Source organism: Dromiciops gliroides, chromosome 2 (genome assembly GCF_019393635.1).
Source record: "Dromiciops gliroides isolate mDroGli1 chromosome 2, mDroGli1.pri, whole genome shotgun sequence".
Lineage (NCBI taxonomy): Eukaryota > Metazoa > Chordata > Mammalia > Microbiotheria > Microbiotheriidae > Dromiciops > Dromiciops gliroides.
Genome location: NC_057862.1, coordinates 385,253,992 through 385,262,595, shown reverse-complemented (window position 1 = coordinate 385,262,595; position 8,604 = coordinate 385,253,992).

Here is an 8,604-nt window from a genome sequence, read left to right as displayed (position 1 = left end):
ATATAAATCGATATGTATTTGTTATTTATAAAACAGTTATTTAAGGAATTAAAATGCTAAGTTATATATATTAGAATATATCTAAGTATATCTAAATGTAATAATGTAGAAAATTTACATTATATATGTCATATATGTGTCTTTGTGTATAGTATATCTGTTTGATTTATGTATAAAATATAATTATATGTCACAAATAAAATAAAAAATTTAAAAACAAAAACAAGATATCCTTAAGCCAAAATGGACAATTCCCTGACCCCATCCCCCCAATGCATCCAGTACTCTGCCTCTATACCTTTGTTCACATGATTTCCTTATGCCTAGAATGTCCTCTTCTACTTTTGCTTTTTTGAGTTCTTACCCATTGTACAAATCTCAACTCAAAGACTTACTTCTTTTGGGAATCTCAAATACCCATGACTGATAATGACTTCTCTCTTGGACCTCACATAACTCTTAGTTTTTCACCTGTCCAAAACACTTATCATCTATTATTTACTTTATGTTACTATTATTTGTTTTGGTCTCTCATCCCTCTACTAGACTGTAAGCTCTGAAGATCTAAAAGAATACATTCCATGTCTTATCCAAACTCAGGAATTGCAAAGAGCTTAGCACAGTGCCTGGCACATAATAAGTTTTACACACACACACACACACACACACACACACATATGTACTATTATTATTATTAAACTCTGTATCTCTCCTAGCACTTAACACATAACAAGACATTTGTTGAATCTATGAATTAATACATACATACTCAACTAAACCATGGGCTCCTTGAGGGCAAGAATGGTATAAAGTTGATATTCAGTCAATACTGGTGGAATTTATTTGATCAGTGATAAAAATAGCTCACACTTTTGTAGCCCTTTATGGGTAGAAAGTACTTTATCTCATTTCACCACCCTATGGGAGAGAGAGTAAGGTTATTATTTCCCTTTTACTAATGAGGAAATAGATTTTTTAAATTGTTGATTATGAAAAGTACTTAATTCAGTAGAACAAATAATATGTTCTATATTTGCTGTAAAAGAACCTGCCTAACAGGCTCTTTTTAAAAGTTTTTATTTAAATTTTTTTTTCCAATTACATGTATAGAGGGTTTTTTTTTTTAGTTCCAAAATTTTCTCCCACCCTCCTTTCCCTCCCCTCTCCCAAGGCCCCAAGCAATCTGATATAGGTTATACATTATAATCATGTTAAACATATTTCCACATTAGTTATGTTGTAAGAGAAGAATCAGAACAAAAAGAAAAAAAAACAGAAAAAAGAATAAACAACAAAATGCAACAACAAAAGTGAAAATAGTATGCTTCAATCCGCATTCAGACACCACAATTCTTTCTCTGAATGTGGAGAGCATTTTCCATCAGGAGTCTTTTGGCATTGTCTTAGATCACTGTATTGCTGATAAGAGTTAAGTCTACCAGAGGTGATTATCAAACAGTGTTGTTGATACTGTATACAGTGTTCTCTTGGTTCTGCTCATTTCATTCAGCATCAATTCATGTAAGTCTTTCCAGATTTTTCTGAAATCCACCTACTTATCATTTCTTTTTAAAAAAACTTTTTTAAGTATTTTATTTATTTTCCAGTTACATATAAGGATAGTTTTCAACATTTGTTTTCACAGGATTTTTAGTTCCAATTTTTTTTCTCCCATCCTCCCTTCCCTCCTTCCTCCCCAGGATGAAAAACAGTCTGATATAGGTTGTATATATACAATCACATTAAACATATTTCTACATTAGTCATTTTGTGAAAGAAGAATCAGAGCACAAGGGGAAAACCTCAAAAAAGAAGGGGAAGGGGCAGCTAGGTGGTGCAGTGGATAGAGCACTGGCCCTGGAGTCAGGAGGACCTGAGTTCAAATCCAGCCTCAGGCACTTAACACTTACTAGCTGTGTGACCTTAGTGACCTTAGGCAAGTCACTTAACCCCAATTGCCTCACCAAAAAAAAAAAAAAAAAGAAGAAGGGGGAAAAACAGTCCAAAAGTAGAAACAGTATGGTTCAATCTGCATTCATAATTCACAGTTCTTTTTTCTGGATGTTGAGAACATTTTCTATCATGAGTTCTTTGAAACTTTTGGATCATTGCACTGCTAAGAAGAGCCAAGTCTATCCCCATTGTTCATCACACAATGTTGCTGTTACTGTGTACAATGTTCTCCTGGTTCTGCTCACTTCACTCAGCATCAGTCCACTTAAGTCTTTCCACGTTTTTCTGAACTCCTGCTCATCGTTTCTTATAGCACAATAGCATTCCATTACATTCATATGCCACAATTTGTTTGGCCATTCCCCTATTGATGGACATTCCCTAGATTTCCAATTCTTTGCCACCACAAAGAGAGCTGCTATAAATATTTTTGTATATATGGGTCCTTTTCCCTTTTCTATGGTCTCTTTGGAATACAGGCCTAGCAGTGGTACCACTGGGTCAAAGGGTATGAACAGTCCCATAGCCCTTTGGGCATAGTTCCAAATTGCTCTCCGGAATGGTTGGATCAGTTCATAGCTCCACCAACAATGCATTAGTGCTCCAATTTTTCCACAGCTTCTCCAAGATTTATTATTTTCCTTTTTTGCCATATTAGCCAATCTGATGGGTGTGAGGTGGTACCTCAGAGCTGTTTTAATTTGCATTTCTCTGATTAATAGTGATTTAGAACATTTTTTCATATGGCAATAGATAGTTTTGACTTCTTCATCAGAAAACTGCCTATTCATATCATTTGACCATTTCTCAATTGGGGAATGATTTGGATTCTTATAAATTTGATTTAGTCCCCTAATATTTTAGAAATGAGGCCTTTATCAGAAATGCTGGCTGTAAAAATTGTTTCCCAGTTTTCTGTCTCCCTTCTAATTTTGATTGCATTGCTTCTGTTTGTACAAAAACTTTTTAATTTAATGTAATCAAAGTCTTCCATCTTGCATTTCATAATATTCCCTATCTCTTATTTGGACATAAATTGTTTTACTATCCATAGATCTGAGAGGTAAACTATTCCTCCATCTCCTAATTTATCTATGGTGTCACCCTTTATGTCTAAATCTTGAACCCATTTTAACCTTATTTTAGTAAAAGGTTGTAAAATGTTGGTCTATGCCTAGTTTCTGCCATACTATCTTCCAGTTTTCCCAGCAGTTTTTGTCAGATACTGAGTTCCTATCCCAGAAGCTGGAGTCTTTGGGTTTATCAAACAGTAGATTACTGTAGTCGTTTACTACTGTGTCTCCTGTGCTAACCTATTCCATTGATTCACCACTCTGTTTCTTAGCCAGTACCAAATAGTTTTGATTACTGCCATGCTTATCATTTCTTACAGAACAATAGTATGCCATTACATTCATATTCCACAATTTGTTTAGCCATTCCCCAATTGATAGGCATCCCCTCAATTTCCAATTCTTTGCCACCACAAAAAGAACAACTATAAATATTTTTGTACATTTGGGTCCTTTTCCTTTTTTATGATCTCTTTGGGATATAGACCTAGTAGTGTCATTACTGGGTTAAAGGGTATGCACAGTTTTAAAACCTTTTGGGCATGATTCCAAATTTCTCTCCAGAATGGTTGGATCAGTTCACAGCTCCACCAACAGTGCATTAGTGCTCCAATTTTCCCACATCTTCTCCAACATTTATTATTTTCCTTTTGTCATATTAGCCAATCTGAAAGGTGTGAGGTGGTACCTCAGAGTAGTTTAAATTTGCATTTCTCTAATCAATAGTGATTGCAAACATTTTTTCATATGGCTATAGATACCTTTAATTTCTTCATCTGAAAACTGTGTGTTCATATACTGTGGCCATTTCTCAACTGGGGAATGACTTGTATTCTTGTATTTTTGATTCAGTTCTCTCTATATTTTAGATACAAGGCCTTTGTCAGAAACACTGGATGTGAAAATTGTTTCCCAGCTTTCTGCTTTCCTTCTCATCCTGTTTGCATTGGTTTTATTTATGTAAAACCTTTTAAATTTAATGTAGTAAAAATGATCCACTCTGCATTTCATAATGTTCTCTATCTCATCTTTGGTAATAAATTCTTCCCCTCTCCATAGATATGACAAGTAAAATATTCCTTCCTTTTCTAATTTGCCTATTATGTCACCCTTTATGTCTAGATCATGCACCCATTTTGACTTTACTTTGGTGTATGGTGGAAGATGTTGATCTATGCCTAGTTTCTGCCATACTATTTTCCAGTTTTCCCAGCAGTTTTTGTCAAATAGTGAGTTCTTATCCTGGAGGCTAGAGTTTTTGGGTTTATCAAACAGGAGATTGCTATATTCATTTACTACTATGTTTTGTATGCCTAACCTATTCCACTGATCCACTTCTCTATTCTTAGCCAGTACCAAATAGTTTTGATGATTGTTGCTTTATAATATAGTTTTAGATCTGGTACAGCTAGGTCACCTTCCTTTGCATTTTTTTCTTTAAAGGAAATCAATTTTTAAAAATGGAAGCTCAGAGTAATGCAGTGACAGAGTTGGGCCCAGAACCCAGCTCTAATGTTTCCCAGTTCAGTCATAGAATCATATATTCAGTTCTTAAAGGTAATCTAGTCCAACTTTTTCTCTACAGCATTCCTGACAGATGGCCATCCATTTTTTTAATACATCAATTAGATTCAATTTAACAAATTTTTATTAGACATCTACTATGTGTAAAGAATTGTTGGTGAGAACAGAGCTAAAGTAATCCCTGCCTTCAAAGAATGGGTCTTGTATTAGGAGATACAACAAGGAAACAGATAAGTAAATACTAGATAATTTAAAGGAGGGGGCACTGACAAATAGGGAAGAAGATCAGGAAAGGCCTAACAGAGGAGTTGGCACCAAAGTTGAACCTTGAAAAAAAGCAAGGGATTCTATGAGTCCAGGTTACAAGAAAGTATGTTAGGATATGCAGGACAGCCTGTGCAATTTTGAGGGTGGATGGTTTGTAAAGTTAAACTGGTTAGTTGTTGGGTCAAGCATGAGAAGAGCGGGGGGAAGGTTAGGGTTGGGCCAGTTGGTCAAATGACAAGTATTTATTATGTACTTACTTTCCAGGCACTGTGCTAAGCCCTGGTGTTATTAAGAAGGACAAAAATATGGTCCCTTTTATCAAGGACTATACATTTTAGTAGAAATTAAGTGTGTAAATAGCTAGCTACACACAAGGCATATAGAGTAAATAAATTAACGTAATCTGAAAGAAGAAGACTTTAGAAGCAGGGGGAGGGGCAGGAAAGACCCCCTTCAGAAGGTAGGATTTGAGCTGAGTCTTGAAGGAAGCCAGAAGAAGGGTAGAATGCTTGGAGGTCATCCTTGGGTCAAGGAATATGTTAAGTAGGAGTAAGGCCAAGTGAAAGATAGTATGAAAAGTTGTGACTAGAGAGGAATTTTAGAACTCTGGATCTGATGGTGAGACCAAGCTCATGCCCAACCCTATGTCACAAACCTGTGGCTAAGGTGCAGTAAATAAAGGTGCAGTTGAGGCTGATGAAGTGGAGGGGCTAGAGTGTCTGAGGGGATGTTAGGTCATACCCATCTGTAAAAATAAAACAAACAAAAAAACCCAAACCAAAAACATACCTCACATGACCCTACCATCCCCTAACAGTATCCTTCTATATTTTGCCTCCATTTAATAGTCAAACTCCTAACAACAACACTGTGGATATTGATTGTCTTCAATTCTATGCCTCTCATTCCTCAGCCCTTAGAAATCTGGCTTTCCCCTGTTACTCAATTCTCATTCTTTTCATCTCAGCAGCATTTGGTCCTACTGACTACTTTCTCCTTCTGAATATTCCCTTCTCTTTGAGTTTTCATGACATTGCTCTTTCTTGGTTCTTCTCCTACCCACCTGACCCCTCTTTCTGTATTGGATTGTCATCCAAACTCCACACATCTGGAACAAACCATTAGCTTTTCCTACAAACCCACCTCTCTTCTTAACTTTTGTTGAGGCCCTCACCATCCTTCCTATCTAGCATTCAGTCATCCTTGACACCAACTTCTTCCTCACTCTCTTTCCCCTTTCTCTGGACTTTAACACCATAACCGCTCACTACTCTTAATTAATCAATTGCCAAGTCATATCCATTCTATCTCTATACTATCCCCTTGATCCATCCCCTTTTCACACTCACACACGGCCATCTCTCTAGGTCAGACCCTCATAACCTCTCACCTGGACTATTTCAATAGTTTCTTAATTAGTTTTCCTACTTCAAGTCTCCACCACCTCTAATATACCCTAAAATTTTTATGTGACCCCAGGTATATACATATACATATACATATACATATACATATACATATACATATATGTGTGTGTGTGTGTGTATAAATACATAATCTTTTAGTGTTGCCAAATTTTTCTCAACTCCCATATTCAGTTACATGAACCCATATGGTGTAGTGACCCACAGTTTAAGAAGCTTTGCTTTAGAGCAGGGATTGGAGGAAGAAGGAAGGAAACAGCAAGAACTTAGTATGTTCTAGGCAAAAAGAAAGACAGTCCCTGATTCTCGAAGAGCTTACAATCTAATGGGGGAAGACAACATATAAGAGGGAGCTGGAAAGGAGTGGGGAGGGGATGGTGACACCTGGCTTGGAAGCACGGTTTTGAAATCCAGAGGAAGTTAAGAATAGGTCTAGGAGGAAAATGAAGGTGAAACACCCTTGGTTCCTCCAAAAGAAAATAGAGATTCCAGGAGGAACTCCCCAATGGGAGAAGGGAGACAGGTCTTATGGAGGGATATTCCATGATGTGTGGTTTGCAGGGATGATAGACTGTGAGTCAAGGATGCCTGAGGCACTGAGGGAGGTTCCAGAGTGAGTCAGCAGTAGAGGGGAGCATGGTAAAGTCCAGAGAAAGTCAAGAACAGGGCCAGCAGGAGATGGTTCTTTTTTTTTTTTTTTTTGGTGTGAGGCAATTGGGGTTAAGTGACTTGCCCAGGGTCACACAGCTAGTAAGTATTAAGTGTCTGAGGCTAGATTTGAACTCAGGTCCTCCTGAATCCAGGGCTGGTGCTCTATCCACTGCACCACCTAGCTGCCATGATGGTTCATTTTTGATGTTCTATTCTCAGTCTCTAGAACTGTGCCTGCCATATGGCAGGTGCTTGATGATTGATGTACTCCAATATCAAAGTCATTAAGTATGAGAGGGGAGATTAGGGTAGAGAGGAAGACCATGAGCCAGGTACTGAGTTCCTAGAGGAAGGAGGGAGAAAGATCGAAGAGCCAGTAGATGATTAAAACAAGAATCTGGGGGCAGCGAGATAGCATGGGGCAGATAGATAGCACAGTGGTAAAGCACCGGCCCTGGATTCAGGAGTACCTGAGTTCAAATCCGGCCTCAGACACTTGACACTTACTAGCTGTGTGACCCTGGGCAAGTCACTTAACCCTCATTGCCCTACAAAAACCAAAAACAAAACAAAAAACAAAACAAGAATCTGAATGGGGTGATATAAGGTACAGTGCTCTGGTTGTTGAGCAAGAGAGGCGAAAGGATGACATGGAAGAAGCAGTGAAGAATTAGATATATTTCTATTCTTCCTTTTGACCCAGGGTGTGAGGAGGGGTGGCCAGAGATGCAGGGGCCAGGGTACAATATCTTCCAGAAGGATCCACGTGTCCATGAATGCAAGAGGCAGCTAGCTAGGTGACACAGTGAACAGAGTGCTGGGCCTAGAGTTAGGAAGATCTGAGTTCAAAATCCAGCCCCAGAGGGTCCCTGGCTGTGTGACCAGGGCAAGTCTCTTAACCTCTGTTTGCCTCAGATTCTTCATCTGTAGAGAGTGGGATGATAATAGCATTTGCCTCGAAGGGTTGTTGTGAAGATCAGATAATACAATATTTGTAAAGTTCTTGCATAGTAGGCATGATATACATATTAGCTATTATTATTATTAAAATAATCATTTTATTAGGTTATTTATTAAATTATTTATTAAATCAGTAACATAATAATTATTAAAAGAGTATGAAATTGTAACAGAACAGAGAATTTCAGATGGCTTAATAGAAGAGGAAGGTAGAACAGGATAGAGACTTGGAAAGGGTGAAAGAGAGGGAAATGGCAGTAGAGGAGAAACCTTTTTGGTTTTTTGTTTGTTTTTTGCGGGGCAATGAGGGTTAAGTGACTTGCTCAGGGTCACACAGCTAGTAAGTATCAAGTGTCTGAGGTCAGATTTGAACTCAGATCCTCCTGAATCCAGGGCCAGTGCTTTATCCACTATGCCACCCAGCTTCCCCCAACCTTTTTGTTTAGGAAGCTGGTGACTGAATCACAGGGAACGGGAGAGGAAGAATTAGGACTGTCTTTCTTTTTCTTATTGGTATCCCATGGTTAACACAGTGCCTGGCACATAGTTGGCAATTATTAAATGATTATTGAATTCAATTGAATTTTAGCCCTAAACTGTAGAAGGAGCGCCATTTGAAAGGTCTCCTACCCTCCAGCAGGAATTTTGCTATGGTGGTGGGGCGGTTGGTAGTACAAGTTGGTTCTCTCTTAAACACCAGGCAAGAAGGGAGATAGGGTCCTCCAATGTGCCTAGTAAAAACTTGAGGAATG